The sequence below is a fragment of the Prionailurus bengalensis genome, chromosome B1 (assembly GCF_016509475.1).
Source record: "Prionailurus bengalensis isolate Pbe53 chromosome B1, Fcat_Pben_1.1_paternal_pri, whole genome shotgun sequence".
NCBI classification, from domain to species: domain Eukaryota; kingdom Metazoa; phylum Chordata; class Mammalia; order Carnivora; family Felidae; genus Prionailurus; species Prionailurus bengalensis.
Window position 1 is genome coordinate 81,860,006 of NC_057344.1, and position 18,724 is coordinate 81,878,729.

Here is an 18,724-nt window from a genome sequence, read left to right on the forward strand (position 1 = left end):
CCTCTCTCTGACCCTCCCCCATTCATGCTCTGTCTCTCTCTGTCTCAAAAATAAATAAACGTTAAAAAAAAAAAAAGTGTTTCTGCAAGGAGTGGAAATATCACTGAAGTGGGATTTCAAGAGAAATCTATTCCTGTGTACAGTGCTGGAATAGATGACTTACCTCTGGTGGGAATATGATTTTTTTATTAAGCAATTCAGCCACATGATCAAAAAGTTCAATTTTACAAAACATGTATTATAAAAAAAATTATTTACCTTCTCATTCTAGTCCTTGAATCCTCTTTCCATTAGCAATTCAAATATCCTTCAAACCTTTCAACGCATAAATTTCTTACCAAAAAAAGTTTTGTATTACTCAAGTATCTTCAAAAGCAATTTGGTCCTGTCACTTTTCCAGCATATAAATCTGTTACTTGGGTGAATGAAATGATTTCTAAAAATCAAAGTTTACACAATCCCTGAAACACTGACTCTCTTCCACATGACAATCAATGACAGCAGCCTGTTATCCATCTGCCAAAAACAGGACTGGACTTACATGTTTGCTTGGCTACCTCAGAGAAGAAACTGAATAAAACAAGAGCAGCCCCCTTCCAGAACAGTAACAGCTCCCTCCAGTTAACAGCTAAAAGAAACAAATGCAATATCTCTCACTAGGTCACAGAAAAAATGCTTTGGATAAAGGCAAGCATAACCTACAAAATTAGGTGATGTACTTTAAGTCCGGACTTGTTCAGTCCAGTCCTATCTATTAACTTTTCCACAGTGACTTACTTACCAGTCAGAATGCAAACACCTAATAGAGTTCTCAGAAGGTTTCAGAACCCCAAATCTGCTCCTTTATACATCCAACTACTAAGAGAATGTTAGTCTTCATTAATTCACAACTTAACTGAACAAATTCCTTAATCCCTTACCACCAACATAAAAGTACAGTAGAAAGAACATGGGCATGATACAGCTCCCACCACGACCAAGCTTAGAGTTATGAAGTGTGTCAGTGAGATGGGAGAACGATGACGGTGGTCAGAGCCACACAATATGTTCAGGCTGTTTATCTAAGGAGAACACAGGGTGAACAACCAACAGTCTATGCTGTTTTCTTGCCACAACAACATGTTACATGCATCCTGGGCTTTGTTACTTACCATGCAATAAAAATACAAATTGAGTTCAACTGACTGTCAACCAGTCACATCAGTATGAACAATAAATGGATAATCCAAAGCAGCCTTAATAAAAAGTAACCATTGTAGAGGCATCTGGGTGGCTCAGTCGGTTACACATCCGACTCCTGATTTCGGATCACATCACGATCTCACCTTTCATGGGATTGAAACTCGCATTGGGCTCTATGCTGACAAAACGGAGCCTGCTTGGGATTCTCTCTCTCCCTCTCTCTCTCTGCCCTCTCCCCAGCACACGTGTGCTCTCTAAATAAATAAATAAATACATAAATAAATAAATATTAACCATTGTAGGCATTTTTCCAAAGAAGACGTACAGATAGTCAACAGACACATAAAAAGATGCTCAACATCACTAAGCATCAGGGAAATGCAAGTCAAACCACAATGAGATGTCACCTAACACTAATTAGAATGGTTTTTATCAAAAAACTGTCAAAAAGACAAGAAATAACAAGTGTTGGTGAGGATATGGAGAAAGAGAAACCCTTGTGCATTGTTGGTGAGAATGTTAATTGGTGCAGCCACCGTGGAAAACAGTATGGAGGCACCTAAAAAAAAATTCCATATGATCCAGCAATTCTACTACTGACTATCTACCTGAAGAAAATGAAAAAGCTAATTCAAAAAGATATATGCATCCCTATGTTCATTATTTACACTGTAATTTACAATACCCAAGATATGGAAGCAACCTGTGTCCAACTATGGATGAATGGATAAGAAGGATGTGATACACACACACACACACACACACACACACACACACACACACACACAGATACTATTCAGCCATAAGAAAAGAATGAAATCTTGCCATGTGTGACAACATGGATGGACCTTGACAGTATTATCCTAAGTGAAATAAGCCAGATGGAGAAAGACAAATACTACAAGATGTCACTTATATGTGTAATCTAAAAAACAAACAAACAAAACAAAACCACAAAAAACACAGACTCACGACACAGAGAACAGACTGGTAGTTGCCAAAGGTGAGAAAAGTTGGGAGAGAGGGGCAAAATATGTGGAAGAGAGTAAGAAGTACAAACTTCCACTTAAAAAATAAATAAACCATGAGGATGTAATATACAGCATGAGAGATACAGTCAATAATATTGTACTAACATTGTAAGGTGACAGATGATATCTAGACTTATTGTGGTGACCATTTCACAATGTAAATAAATGTCCAATCACTATGTTATACACCTGAAAATAATATACTGTATATCAATTACACCTCAATGAATTAAAAAAAAAATTAACCAGTTTTTGGAATGTATTATGCTTTATAAAGAAAGGTTTTAACTCCTTTCCACATGTTGTTTACACTAATAATAAAGCTATTATATATACCCTGAGAATACAGTAAATTCTAAAAATAATTTTTTTTACATTTATTTATTTTTGAGAGAGAAATAGAGCATGAGTGGAGGAGGGGTAGAGAGAGGGAGACACAGAATCTGAAGCAGGTTCCAGGCTCTCAACCGTCAGCACAGAGCCCGACATGGGGCCTGAACCCACAAGCCGTGAGATCATGACCTGAGCCAGTCGGACGCTTAGCCAACTGAGCCACCCAAGTACCCTTTAGAACACAGTAAATTCTAAAGAAAGGCTTGTGCAAGACTCAAATATTGCTGTGGAAAATCTCTAAGTGGTTGACACAGTTAACCAGAATGGTTTTATTCTATATTCTATATTATAAATTATATATGAAATATATATATCTATATTATAAAATTTACCAAGGCAAAACATATTTTATCATATAAATCTCCCCACCCTCCTCTTGAAGTTCTGACTGTAGGCAAGAAACAGCCTTAACAGAACATCTGAAACACACCAATTTGAGGATTCAACAAACTCTCATTACCATCACTACCAACTGCAAAGGGAGGGAGTGGTCATGCACATGGTTCGAGGGGTGACAATACACAAGAGTGCATCCATGGTCTCCATCAATTTTCAGCATGGCTCAAGTATTCAAAAAGAATCAAAAATTATCCTCTTATCACCACCACCACTACCACCCCACAATGAAGCACCAAGCACTGTTTGGACACTTTATACCTATTAACTCCCGTAATCCTTACAGGAATCCTATAAGGACTATTTTAGAGATGATGAAACAGGTACAGAAATGTTCAGGAGCTTGCCAAGGCAACCTGCTCCTCTTAAATAACCTCCTCCTGTGTCTCATGCATAAAGCAGAAGCCTGGTAATCAAGGATTTGCTTATGGTTTTATTTTAGTCCCTCTAATTCCTTCCCTTCCCAACTTATTTGTTTTCATTGTTCGTTCCTTCTTGATACTTGATACACTTTCCTAGAACACAGGAAAAACCAAGAGTTTTATCAGGGCAGCAATGACAAAATAAAGTTCATTTTAATCTAAAGAGTCCAAAATAGGCATAAGAAATCATAAGCTGTAACTCAACAAGACATAAGGAACCTGCACGAGGGCTTCACACCAACAGACCATATATGTGTTCAACTCTTAATATTCTTTTTTTTTATTATTTTTTTAAATGTCTGTTTATTTTTGAGAGAGACAGAGACAGAATGCGAGTGGGTTAGGGGCAGAGAGAGAGGGAGACACAAAATCCGAAGCAGGCTCCAGGCTCTGAGCTATCAGCACACAGCCCGATGTAGGGCTTGAATTCACGAGCTGTGAGATCATGACCTGAGCCAAAGTTGGACACTCAACCGACTGAGCCACCCAGGTGCCCCTTTAATATTCTTTTCTTATGATAAGTCTGTGGAACATTAAAATTAAACTCCTTTTACGAAATGCATTTTCTTTACATTTCCATTGGTTATTCTTAAGAGTCCTTCATGGAAAACAAAACAAATCAAAACTACTGGCTCATTTTTTTAAAGGTAATACTTTTCCATTCAAGCAAATGTAGAGATGGAGAAAATTTAAGTATAGGTAAAATATTAAAATATTCATCTTAATGGCTAGCACACAGCTGACAATCACAATGCTATCTATAGATATTGGCAAAAAATACTACTCTACACTCTGGAGGGTGTGGGGGAAGGAAGGAGCAGCAGACGGGAAGATAAAGCAAACCGTGTCTCTGTATGGCAGAAACATCGGCTGGTGGCACTAACACTTCAATTCTTATGTGCCTCCTAATCCCTGCCTTTTCATGCTCTACTGCAGGGTTTCTTAGCATTATGGGACATTAAGCAGAATCCCTGCCCTCTACCCACTTGATGCTGTTGAATCACTCATGCCCTGCCTCCCCCAGTTGTGACAACCCAAAATTTCTCCAGCTCCTGGCAGAGGAACCACTGCTGTACTCAGCTATGCTTTTCTCTCCTGTCCTCCTTGTTATCTAAGTGCCTCGGGCTTCAACAGTTTTTTATATGACTCTACTTCTAGACACTAAGACACAAGGAATTGCTGATCTCTTCAAGAAGGGAAAAGAGAAAGAAGTTAAACATACACATTCTTTCTTCCTCTTTTTCTCCTCAAACAAGAAAAGCAGGAACAAAACAACCATTCCTCAGAATTAACTGGTATGTCTTGAGCGATTACAACAGGTATCACCCAGGGTCAAGTGCTGCTGGGTATAAAAGACTTAGTTCATACCCACAATGAACTTACATCAAAATGAAAAAATTCATCAAGTACCTACTGTGTGTCAGGCCAATAGTTCTTAATGCTGGTGTACATTAAACTTACCTGTAACACTTTTATAAAAACTCCCCGCCATAACCCTTGAATAGAATCCCCTAGAGGCAGGTCCATGCATTTCTGTGGTGGTTGCTGAAGTGATTCTGATGTGCAGACAAGGTGAGAACAATTGTGCTAACACAAAGATCATAAAGACACTGCCTGTGTACCTCCAAGTAACTCAGTCTAAAGAGTTAATAGATAACTGTAATAAAAGCTATTAAAACAAAAGCTAGACTAGACAAGCTGGCTTGTACTTTTCCTCAAAGTTACAAGATTTTTAGTGCAAGCCTAACATTTATGACCACCGACTCCAATTTTATCAACTGTGTAGGGCATACCCTATGAAGTATAAATACAGACACAAAAACTACTGAAGAGCAGGATCCAAGAGCTCTATCAACTGCGTCTTCAGCTTTCTTTTTCAATCTCTTGATTTTGAAAGGTCATCCCAATTGTAAGAGAAATACTTTCAAATTAAAAATACGCAACACTAACAACGATGACTTGTTATTTAACTTTCTTATTTTTGTAGTCTCTTACTAATAAGACTGCTCCTTCAAGTCAGAAACTGACTTATACAGTCCTCATTCCCTCCCCAAACACAGTGGACAGGCAGCAGGAGGGTATGAACTGCTTGCTGAATTGATTAATATGGATGCCACAACAGGCAGAAGTCCACAGTGAGGATGCACCTTCTTAAAGGAGCCTTTCCCCAAATAGAGATCAACATCTCAGCCTGCACAATTTGACAAAACTCCTCAGTGTCTGAATGCAAATAAATGCTATAAATAGTTTGTGTGCCAATCATCTGAATGTTAATCAGGTTAATTTTGTTCACAGTTCAGAGGAAAACATTTAAAACCAATCAAACATTCCCTGAAGCTTGAACAAATTTCATAAAAACCCTAAGCACACAAACAAAAACACAGGAAAATAAAGAGGTGGTTATTAATCATGCCAGACTGCAAAGCCAGCAATGGGCAAAAAGCAAAACAGGAAGCTGTAATAGAGGGGACGGCAAGCCATATACAACCTGCCATCCTGGGTTTCAACAGGGGCTAAGTGCTAATGCAACATGCACTGCATTATTATTCCCTTTCACGGAAAAGCTACAGTCAGTCTCTGCTAAAATTAAGACCCATTTTGCAGTTCATCCTCCCTTCTCCCTAGCTCAGCTTTTAAAGAGTCTAAGTCTGACCAAGGCATATCAGCTCAGGGTTCTCATACATGCTCACTCAGAACAAGGAGGGGATAGGATAGGGCCAAGTGGTAAGCCATTAGGTGAGATTTCAGTCTGTTTTGGGGCACCTGGGTGGCTCAGTTGGTTAAGCATCTGACTTTGGCTCAGGTCATGATCTCATTGTCTGTGAGATTGAGCCCCACATCGGGTTCTGTGCTGACAGCTCAGGGCCTGGAGCCTGCTTCAGATTCTGTGTCTCTCTCTCTCTCTCTGCCCCTCCCCTGTTCACACTCTGTCTCTCTCTCTCTCAAAAAGAAATAAAGGTCAAAAAAAAAAAATTAAAAAAAAAAAAGTCCTTCTTCCCCCCTAACTTTGAAATCTTTTCAGGTCATTTTAAAAAAAGAAGATGGTGAGGCAGAAGATGCTAACAAATTAATTCTATTCTGTCTAGCCCCTAAGGAAGAACTCAATGCTGAGTAAGACCGTATTTCAGTTAGGTAAGGATCTAACCAACAAGCAACAGATGTTTCCTTTGCAGGCAGTGTATGAAAGCCTTTTTTTTTTTCTTAACACCTCTGATCACTATTATCCTTAGGAGAAAATCTGAGAAATTAAATGCTGATGCCTAACTCTAAATGTTTTTCATCTTATAAGAACTCCTACTACATGGGAGAACTTTTCTCACTTTAATACCTTATAAACTAATCCATCTCAACAATCAAAACCATATTCCAAGACCACCGGTGTGTCTCCCAGGAATAAGAAAATGGCAGTACAAATAAAACTAATCCTGCAACCCAGGTAGGAGAGAAAGAGGCCCATTTTCACGTACTCTGTGAAGCAATGGTGTCTTTAAGGTTCATCAATCCCATCAGTTGAGAAACTGCATATAATGGATAACCCCTATAGGGATGGAACACCTCACATTCCTAGGAGACTCTGACCCCAAATCATGTCATGGAGAGGAGCAGGGTATTATCAAGGAAACAGGACAGAGAAGGCCTGTCTCTTGTAACTCCAGCTTACATATATTGGGTACCTCCAAATAACTGCAGCTTTGCATTGGCAGCTGGGAAATATTGGCTTCAATAAGAAAAACCCAGTTTTCCCAGACGGATACCTCCTGGCACACAAAGAATAACACAATGATATAAAAGACATCATTCCTATTTCAGTGAGGAATCTGACCAGGACACAGGAGAACATTTTTTGTTTCTTAATAGTTAGCATTTTATTATTTGTTTTTGTCCTTTGCCAATTTTGTTTCTTACTGGGGGTGTCTTCCTATTGATTTTAGAAGTTTCTTACATAGAATGGTAACTTGCTGCAAATATATTACCTAAAAGGTTGTTTGTGTGAGTCCATGTTTAGTCATTTGTAAGTGTGTATTTGGCCATATAAATGCTGTCACATCTATCAAATCTTCCTTTATAGCTTTTGCCTTTTACATTTAAAAGGTCTCAAGCGTACTTTAGCTCAGGTCATGATCTCATGGTTTGTGAGTTCAAGCCCTGCATTGGGCTCTGTTCTGACAGCTCAGAGCCTGGAGTCTGCTTCACATTCTGTTTCCCTCATTCTCTGCCCCTCCCCTGCTCACACTGTCTCTCTCTCTCTCTCAAAAATAAAATAAACATTAAAAAATTAAAAGGGGGGAGGCTCTAGAGCTAGCTATTAATTACTCCCGCCTATCTCTTGATGAAATGGCACAACCACCTCCCTCTCTCCTTCTGTCATTATGACAAGAATCCATGCCAGAATCTTTCTACACTGAGCATGTATTACTCCACTGGAAAAAAAAAAAAATTTAACACTAATGAATGCTATAAAAAAAAGCCACAGATAAATTCGAAATACTTATCTTTAAAAGCTCTGGGCAATTTAAGTAACTTCTTTAAATCATTAAAGGGCATTCTTCTCTTAACTCAATTACTATAGTTTTCTCAAAAGCCTTTATCTACAATTGTCAGGGAAATGCTCCATCTACAAATTCCCAAACTTGATATTTCACAACGTCATCACCAGGATTCCCACTGCTTAACTCTTCTCAATTCATTTAAGTCCATTAGACTCCTTGTAACCCATGACCTCTTATCTAGATTGGACTCAATACTGCTCTCATTAACATTCTAGACTCTAAAAATCACATTGATTTTTACAAACAGCTAATGTTTTCTGAAAGCTTACTGTGCACTGGATCCTATGCTCAGTGTAAAATGCACCCCTCCCCCCACTGCCCCCATTTTAACACCTCTGAAACCAGGAACTCTACAATCAATGGTATGTCTAACTGACATTGTCCTCAAGTAGTACATGAAATAATGCAATGAAGTAATTAGCAGCATCTTAGATTAGATGAAATATGGAAGTGTAACTCATTTCATCTTACTATCAATTTTGAGGCTGATACTATCATCTCAATTTTTCACCAAAGTGAATGGTAGCCTCCCCCAAAGTTACAAAAAGCAAGTAAGTGTCGGGGCTTAGACTTTAAACCCAGGCAATCTGCCTCTAGAGCCTCATCTCTTAACTGATTTGTCAACCACTGGCCAGAATCATCTTTACCGACATTTCTCTCTAATCTTGCTATCAGGCCATCAAGTTATCCCAGAAAGTAACAATTACCTAGTCTACAGCCACATCACCCTTCCCATCAGGCTTTGTCCCTGCTGGTTAGATTTTGAATTCTCCATAGATTTCCTGGCACACTACCTACGATAGTTCTTTCAAAACTTTTCCATTATTTTTAAACTTCCAATACCATCTGCTGGTCTGCCCACCTCACCAACCCAGTGAAGGGACCTGCCTCCCATACTACTGGGAAAATCAGCACACGCTCTGCCATCTCCTTTCTTCCAACTTGGGCTCCATTGTGCTTCTGTCTCAGACAACTCTCCCTCCTTACCATGGTTATATTTTGTCACCTGCACTTCAGATCACTAACTCCACTATCTTTAATTGCTCTCTGTCCATTAACTTCTTTCCTTCAACCTTTGGAATCAAAACAATCTCATCGATTTTGAAATATAAGTCACTTGAGGGCATCTGAGAATCTATTTCTCATTTCTCAATCTGCTGTGTCTCTTCACAACTACATTCACTTGATTACCCAGGCTTATCCTTCACCATAAACCATACAACATTTTCCCACTCTGAACCTACTTCTGGAATCTCTCTTCCCTAGGCTTTGTTTCACTGCTCCTCTGAGCTCACATGTTTCTTCCAGTTTCTTCCTCTATCCACTTTATTTTTATCTTTTATTTTTTTAAGTAGGCTCTATGACCAGCATGGAGCCCAACACGGGGCTTGAACTCACGACCCTGAGATTAAGGCATGAGCTGAGATCGAGTCAGATGCTTACCTGACTGAACCACCCAGGCACCCCTCATTCACTTTAAATATGCCTCTCCCTTCTATTAATTTCCAATTGTGCACTTCAGTGGAAGACTCAACTTACTGGCTCTTTTTCATGGTTCTCTCAGAATACCTATACACCCTTAGAAGTCCAACCATCATTTCCAGGAGATGACTCTGGATTCATCACTCTTCCTTAGCTACCCCACCTTACCTCAACATGTCAATTCTAATTTATCATTCATACAATCTTTATTCCTTCCACAACCAGTTCTTCCCTAATTTTTAAGTTTATTTATTTATTTTGAGAGAAAAAGAAATCTTGTGTACACGTAAGCACAAGAGGGGGAGAGGCAGAGAGAGAGAGAATGAATGAATCCCAAGCAAGCTCCACACTACCAGCACAGAGCCCCACGAGGGGCTCAAACCCATGAACCATGAGATCACGACCAGAGCACAGATCAAGAGTCGGACACTTGCCCGACTGAGCCACCCAGGTGCCCCAGTTCGTACCTATTCTTAAGAAAAGGTTTTATTAATTTTCCAGCCACTCGAGTTGGAAACTTAAGAACACTCTCTGACCCCTCTCTCCCATTACGCTATAGCCAAATAACCACCAGTTGGTTTTTTTGCTCACAAAAACCATCTCATATATCACACAGATAACTCAAATACTTTCCTATTAATCTGCTGGCATCACTGCATGTTCACCTTCAGTGATTCCCGATGCTTCCTTATTCTGGCACCATAAGGTCTCAAATTCTCACTCCAACTTAACCTTTCTGAACGTGTCTCCCACCTGACCACACTGAGCCCTATCAGGAATACCCACAGTGGTGAGGGAGAGCTGCTCACCAGCCTGTGGGTCTGTGCTGTCCAACACGACAGCCGCAGGATAAACACAGCTATGTCTAAACATAACTTAATTAAAATTAAAAAATGCAACTCCCCTCAGTTGCACTGGCCACATTTTAAGTGCTCAGTAGCCACTTATGGCTGGTGATTTTATACTGGACAGTGTAGATACAAAACATCTCCATCACTCCAGAAAGTTCTGTTGGACAGTGCTATACAGATCCTCAGCATACATGCTTACCTCTCTGGTCTTCCATACCACCTCTCTGCCTAGAACACTTCTCTCCTCTCCCTATGCAAATTCGCATGTCCTTCCATACCACAGTGGTCCTCATGCAAGTTGTCTGCTCAACCTCCTCCTGTATTACCCTGCAACAATTCTTGCAGTGTTGCTGCATTTAATTTTTCATTTTTGTGTGTCTTTTAATTATTGAGCCACTCAGAACTAATAAATATTCAATGGAATAAATGAAGTACATACGGACTATAAGACTGCATCAAAATTATCAAATAATGGTATATGTAATACCCCCTCTCTATTAAAAAGACATGTTTTCTTTCAATTTAAACAAAAGATCTTGCATTTAGCTAACTAAATGACTTAATTTAATGCCTAATTATAATACTTGAAAGATAATTAGTTCCCCTTTTTTTTCCTTGTGGTGTTTGACTCTGAAAGAAAAAAAACCTTAAAGGTCTGAAATACTTCCACTTTGCATAAGCACACCGCAAAGAAACCACTAAAGATAGACAAGGAAAAGAAAATGAATGAACAGTTTGAGTAACTATACCCTAACTATCTGAGATTATAGGAAAAAAATATCTATAGTACAGCCACCCTAAAATTAAGGAGAAACTACAAATAGAGCATTTAAAAATTATAAAAATTATGTATATAAATGTTTTTGAATCAATAGCTAAGACCCCTCTATCTTTCAAACGTGAAATCATGAATATTTGAATTCTGAGCTCAAAAACGATACAGATGCATAATTAACTGTTATATATGTATGTGTTCCTTCTTTATATTCAGGATTATTGTCTTAAGAAAATTAGTTCAGAAATGGATCCACACTATAGTTCTGGGTTCTTAACAAGGGAACAAGTTTCCTTATCTGAATACTGGAAACTGAGCAGAGATTTGGAGGAAATTGCCAGGTTAAGGATTCACTCAGACCATAAAGAGTTACTTTAAGAGGGAGTCTCCCCTAAAGTTCTGATTTGAGCTTATAACAAAAACTACAAAGTGTAAAACTCCTCAGATACTGTAGTTCCCATTACCTTCCTAAAAACTGTGATATAATCGGTGTAGTTGAACTATTTGTGAAAGTTTTGACTTTTTTTCTCTTACATAAATGAATGTTCAACAGAGCCTGGTCATTTCGCAAATCAGCCAGCAATAGCTGTGTTACTGTTTTTACCTAATAGCACTTGTACATCTCTGAAATTGACATCTCTAAAAATTTTTAAAGTTATTATTTATTTTGAGAGAGAGACAGTGAGCAAGCAGGGAAGAGGCAGAGAGAGAGGGAGAGACACAGAATCCCAAGCAGGGTCCGCACTATCAGTGTGTAGAGTTTGATGCAGGGCTCAGACCCGCGAACCCGTGAGATCATTACCTGAGCCAAAATTAAGAGTCAGACGCTTAACTGACTTAGCCACCCAGGAGCCCCTAAAACTGACACCATCTTAATAATGCACAGCAAAATCATTTTAATTTAGATTTTAAGTAATTACATTCATGCTACTTAGTTTTGCTTTTTTTTTTTTAATAAGAAAGTTACTCCAGAGTATGTGTTAAAAATACTTCAGTATTTTTGCTGCAAATCAGATGACAGATCACCAAACTGGACTGAATATGTGCACTACTAGGTAACAGCAGAAAAGGAATATAAAGAGCCAAGATATTTCACTTCAGAGAGAAAAGGTGATGCCCCTATTTGTTATCAAAGCATACCCTGCTAATCTTGGCACAAAAAGTAAAACCAGAGCTTCCAGTTGCTGAATACAAAGTGCTAGGAGAGCGGCATGCCCGGAGAGGACATGGGAGCTCTGCGCCCCTTCCTCTGTACCCTGCCCTGTGTACTTCCTCCATCTGGCTGGTCCTGAGTTGAATCCTTTATAATAAACCAGTAATCTGTTGGTAAAAGGGAGAAAGTAAGGGTGAAAGAGAGAGACGGAGAAAGAGAGAGAGGAAGACAGAGAGAAAGAAAGGGAGAAAAAACAGTAAAACCACACACAGAAAACACTGAAATGACATACCATTATAGAGAACACTTCATCAGCCTCACTTTATGACTTAATATCAAGTTTCTCTACTTCTTTGTATGTAAACTATCCTTTTTCTTTTCAGATCTTTCCAATTCTCTCCCTAATACCCCTTAGCACCTTCCTTAAATACCCCAAACTTTGGCTTTTGGTTAAAAATGTGATTTGTTTTTGAGAGTCAAGACAGAAAATTCATACAGAACTGTCTGAGTTAACTTGAACTTTGTACAATCTTGGATCTCTCATTTTCTAGTAAGGTCCCATTGATTGAGACACAGGGCTTTTCTTTTCCATTTCTAAAATGAAAAAAAAGAAAAATCGATTTTAATCTGTAAAAAAACCATCTCTCTGAGGTTGTCAGACTTGATTCCTACTCAGCTCAAATGATGTTAGGTACAAAAAGTCAATACCATGCCAAAAATTATCCTTTCCTTCCCTCCCCAAATTACAGTGGATTTATTCAGACCACAGCCTTAGGAAACAGTGAGCATGGCAGCAAAGGATAAACAAATGAAAACTCAACAGCAAAAAGAATGACCTGGGTTCTGGCTTTGCCTCTTCTAGTCACTTAGAAGAGTGGCTCTAGGCAAGTCAGCTAGCTGTCTTCTCTGGGCCTCAGATTGCTCAGCCTGATACGAACCAACTGGATGAGAAAATCTTCAAAGCAGCTTTTAACACTAAATATCTCTATTCTCTGCAGAGGAAATTACAAATCTTAATGTTTATGAATGCACTTGGCAAGGCTGTCCCATCATGTCCTTCACCTGAAATATCATGCAATTTGGGTACTTGTGTGTATACAAGCTCACCAGGGCATATAAACATCTTTGGATTAGAGGATGGGAATGAGCAGGCATTGGATCCATGGTATCATCAGATTCTTAAACAGCCTCACCATTTAAAAAAAAAAAAAAAAAAAAATCACTGCAAGACTACACAAAAGTAGACAAATGTGGAAAAAAATTCCAGAATTTGCAATGAACTATTTTCATTTCAAAGTGTAGTGTTTAACAGCTAAGAGAAGGCTAATTTTGATGTCATTAAACTACTAGAACTTTTCACTACCATCAGCTTGTGATATTACAAGAAAAACACAAGGGGAAAGTGACAGGAATTATCTGAAAAACAGAGAGGACAACAATTCAGCTTTGAAATGCATTGCTTTTTTGGTCATATTTATTCTTCCAATTATGTTCTGCTTAGATATGTATAATATAAACATTATATTTCTTCTTAAGTACTTAAAAGAAGACAGCCCAGAAAAGCAAAATAGAGGGCAAATTTGTCTAAAAGTAAAGCCATGTCTATACTGGAATAGCAAATCAGAGCAGAACAAGGATTATTCAAATATTCTAAGCGAAAAAAAGTATACATATAAATACAAACTAAAATATATAAAATATATAGTCAAACTAAATATATACAATATATTATTATACAATAAATATATTACAGAATATTTGTATTTTATATATTTAATGCATATATAGTTAAAAGTGAGGCTCCAGAGTCAAACTGCCTGTTCATATCCCAGCTAAGATTATAAATCATAATCACTCACTAGTTATGTAGCCTGAGGCAAGACACTGAATCACTGAACTCAAGTTTCTTTGCCTGTAAAATGTGGTAACAACAGTACTTAGGTAAGTTTTGGGGTTTAAATGAGGTATGAGTATTAAAACTAAGCATACAGTAAAAACTCAGAAAATATTAGCTACCACTATTTATCTTATCCAAAGCTCTAAATCAAATTAGGGTCTATGATAAACATGATCCATAGAAAAGTCAACCTCATTTTATCCAGTACTTGTTACTTCCAAATTGCGTTTATCTTATCAAGAGCCAACTAGAAAGTAGAAAAATTAATGATACATCTCTTTCTTTTTTGACCCCACAAACTGACTAGTAGAAGTAAAAAGCAGAAAAGTAGCTGAAAGAAGGAAAAGGAGAAGCAAAGGTGCTACAGCAGCACTATCCAGCAGAACCTTCTGCGATAACGGAAATGTTCTACATACACTATCCAATATGGTAGCCACTGCCATATGGTCATCCTCAGACGACCCATAAACTGAATACGACTGCCCGAAATTTAAGTAAAAAAACAAAGGTCTTCTCTTCCTGAATTGTTCATATGTTCAATTCAAGTATCTTTGTTTTCAGTGGAGACCTGATAACCCTGACTAGTTAAAGAAATAACATGCCAGCTGATACATCAATACGGTGCAACTTAGTGCTAATGAAAGGATCAGAGATAAGAAGTATGTGGTCCTCTGATATTTTAGAAGGTCCCTAAGGCCAAGTTAAATTCAAGCTCACATGAAGCATGATTCAGTACACAGATCAGAGCTGCAAAGGTCCTTATCAGCAACCCCAATGCATTTGTTCCTCCACTACCAAATGGAAAGCTACTTAGGCAAGGCAGACTGAACATCCCTGCATTTATCTTCAATTTCTTCGGAAATTCAGAGTTCGGTAAGCCTTTCCCTCTTTCAGAAACACTAGCGTTCCTGGGCTGCTCAGCTTTTCCACTATAAACAAAATCCATGAACCACCCATATCTGAAGTATAACGCCAGACTCCTGCTTAGCTGCCCCTGTAATATGGTTTAATTATGATGACTGAACTAATAGGCTGACATCATAGACTTTTACAGGCTGACCCCATGTCATCCTGATGTATCATTTTGCACCAGTTCAGTGCTGTAAATCAATTTAAGATCTCAAGCAGGTTGAAAAGGCTGGTAATGATGCTTTCTTTGCTGTCTCTGGAGACTCTACATTATACACAACTTACATTATTTATAAAGCCTCAATGATGCCTCCATTAGCCTTGTAAGACTACACAAATGAGATCTTTTATACACACACAACTTGGCCTTGATTATGTAGGCGACTACAGCTTAAATATACTCATCTAATTACACTCTAGTTTCTTCTTTTTCCGATCTAACCGAGTCATTAAATTTTATCTTTAGCCCAGAATTACTATAAATCAAAATCACAAACTGAAATTTAGTTTTTTTAACTAATAAATGTATATGGGGAAAATGGGACTTACTTAATGCTTTAATGAACTTAGTAGGGAAAAAAATTACTTAAATTCCAAGAGATGTAAGAGGTTAACATATTTAATTGCTTAAAAACGGTCATTTCTCTAAAACACAAAGGTCATCAGCTCTTCAAGGGTATAAAACCAATGGATACTGCAAAAAGGAAAAATGTATTTGGTTACATACCTATGGTTGTAAGGGTCAAAACTAAATCAAGGACAAATCCCTACCCTCAGAAGAAACCCGATCCTGCCTGGATCCTCCAGAGAGGCTCTGGCATCACCCACCTCTAGAAAATCATCTCTCACGACCCTGGTTACAGTTTCCTAAGAATTGCAATATCACACAAATGTACGCCACCTGCAGAGAAATATCAAATAACTGCAAATGGGAAAGAGGGAGGGAGAGAGGAGGACAAACACTTTAATCAGTTCAGCATACTCAGGCCTGGCACCTACATCAGAACAGCAATGATGCAAAATATTTATACTCCTTGAAAATGCTGAGGCCGTGAACATTGGTCCTGCCTCGACTTTTTTGAAACAGTGGTTCCAATACAACTCGCCTACCTCCAATAAAACGTAAAGTGGTAATTATAAACAAGATCAAAAATCAACATGGGCAGAGAACAGTTTTCTCATTGTGTTACTGAATGCAGGCATGTTATCCACACACGCAATTAGAGCAAACGTTCTGAAATAAAGGCATTCTGTGATCTAGGTGCTAAGAGTTCCAGCAACAGGATGGCACACTGCAATCGTGCAACTTCTCTACCATTCCACATACTCTGAAACTTCAGATACCATGCCAAGAAGAGAACAGGAGGAGAAAGGCAAAGACCGGTTGCCACAGCACTCACGGAAACGATGGTTTCTCAAGGAGATGGTTCTGAGACGCGCCTCAATTTTCAGAAGGGAAGCGTCTTACTGGCTATCTTGCACAGTCTATTTAAAAGTCGTATGCACCTCAAAATAAACAAAAGCCGCAGCTACTGGAGTTGTAAGATCCGGCAGGCATTTGTTCCTCCTCCCTTCCTAAAGTACATCAAGGAAACGTTCTCTCTTTAAGCCTACATGTATATTAAGCAACTAGAAAAACAAGCCCACGTCTGGCTCTCTCACACCCACTACCCCCCACCTTACTACAGCAGCAACCCCGAGAAACACTAACAAAGACAGCGGAGTAAATGAACAGTTGTTCAACAGCGAACTCACAAATACACATGCAGTGAGGCAATCGAATCCGGTAAAGGGAAAGGAATGAGACGACACTTGGGAGACGCACGGGGTGTAGGCGGAAGAGGGGAAAAAAAAAAAAATTACGCGCCGCCGCCAAGCCTTTGAATAAATTAGAGGGAATTTCGGTGCGAACTTTCCTTGACCTCGACCCCCAAGAGGCTCGTCGGGGCAGAGAAAGGAGCCCGTCCGGGATGCGGAGGGGAGCAGGGCACCGGGTGTCCTCCTCGCGCCAGACCCGCTCCGCGAGGCGCCGACCGCGTAGAAGGCAGCGCCTGCGGCTGCCCAACTCCCGCAAGGGTCGCTCGGGCCGGCGCGGGACACAATGGGCCCGCGGGCCGCGCGGACGGGCCTCGGCCCGGCTGCGGAAAGGGAAAGAGAAACGGGGAGCGGGCGGAGGGAGAGGGTGGAATGGGAGGTCCCGCCGCGGCCGGGGCCGGGGGCGAGGCTCGGGGCCGAGGAGCGCGGCTTCCCCACTGCAGACCCAACAAAGACGCGAGGAGAACCCCGGCCGAGCCCTGCCTGCCTGGCCGCCTGGGCGCCAGGACAGGAGGAGGTGGCAGGTTCGCTCCTCGGAACGGCCGGGAGGCGCCATCATGGGGGGGGGGGGTCACCGGTCCGCCCCACGCGGGGAAGAGCCCCCTCCCCGCCGCGGCCCGCGTCACCGGCCCCGCACGACCGCGGCAGCCCGGCGGGCCCGCGCCTGCCCCACAAGAGGCGGCGGCAGCGCTAGAAATCCCAGGGAGCCGAAGGAGGGCGGGGACGCGGCAAAGGAGAAAGTTGGGCTCAGGTCTGTTTCGTTTTACCGGGTTGGCGGCGCGCCCGTCCGCGCGGGCGCACGAGTGGCCGGGCGAGCGGGGTCCCGCGGCCCCGGTCCGGCCGGCGGGGCGCTGCCCTCGCAGGGTCCCTCCCCGCGCCTCGGCCCGGGCTGAGCCGCTCGGCCTCTCCTTCCTCCTCCCGCCCGCCCGCTCGCTCCCGGAGCCTGGATTGATCTGGTCGCGCTGGCGTCAGGGAGTCGGAGCCGCCCAGCCTCCACTCCTCGGCTGCCAATACCCAGCGCACTCGCCCGCCCGCCCGCACGCTCGCTCGCCTGCTCACACGCGCACCCGCGCGCCGCCGCCGCCGCGCGACCAGGGATCCTCTCCAAATTCCCCGCCGGTTAGCGCGAGCGCGGGGCCAGCCACCTCCCCCCGCCTCCGGCCCCACGCCCCATTTATTCCGAGGAGAAAAAACAACTTTCCTCCTCCTGCTTCCTTTAGCCCGGGTGGAGCGGACTTGGTGCATTATCCTCAAATGAAGTTTGGTGTTCAGCATTTATTTCCTGAAATGTTCATCACCCGTCCACCGCGCCCTCCGAACGGTACCGTAAACGTGGAGTGCATTTTTGACAATTATCTTTCAAGGCTCTCCTTTTCCTGTCTAGTTTCCATTGCCCTTCACTAACTTTCCTGTTTTGCAAGCCCCAGAAGTTGCTTGTACCCAGAATTGGATAGCCTAGTTCTGTTGCGTGTGCTTACACCAAACCCGGAATCAGTAGTGTTTTGTGCCAGTTCGGGATCTAATGATTCCAGTAGCTAACCTAATTGACAGCTGCCACAATGGAACTCAACTTTTGATCCAATTTCTACAATCTTTTAGATGACTCCAACCCCCTAAAATAAAAACAAACTGGCTCTCATCTACCTGATCTGCAAAGACGTTGAACATATCTTTTTGTAACGATTAATTTTTCCCTTGGCTAGCTCTCTGGAAGCTGGCATGAAATCTTGGATAATCACCATAATGTTGAGTTATGTTTAGAGAGGAGTAATTACTCTGAGGAATAAACTGCACATGAACCAAAAGAATCGCTACCACCAATATAAGGAAAATATCGGAGACCGAAATAATGGTACTCTCCAATTGCT

At 40.9% G+C, this 18,724-nt stretch overlaps 1 protein-coding gene across 1 annotated transcript in view; it reads right to left on the bottom strand.

Moving 5' to 3' along the window:
• SMAD1 (SMAD family member 1) overlaps positions 1–17,860 on the bottom strand; it is a 78,371-nt gene extending 60,511 nt beyond the window's left edge. Inside the window, exon 1 of the mRNA XM_043568052.1 lies at positions 17,624–17,860. The gene's annotated coding sequence lies outside the window, so the exon portion shown is untranslated. The remainder of the gene's footprint in view (positions 1–17,623) is intronic.
• Positions 17,861–18,724: the final 864 nt, after the last annotated feature.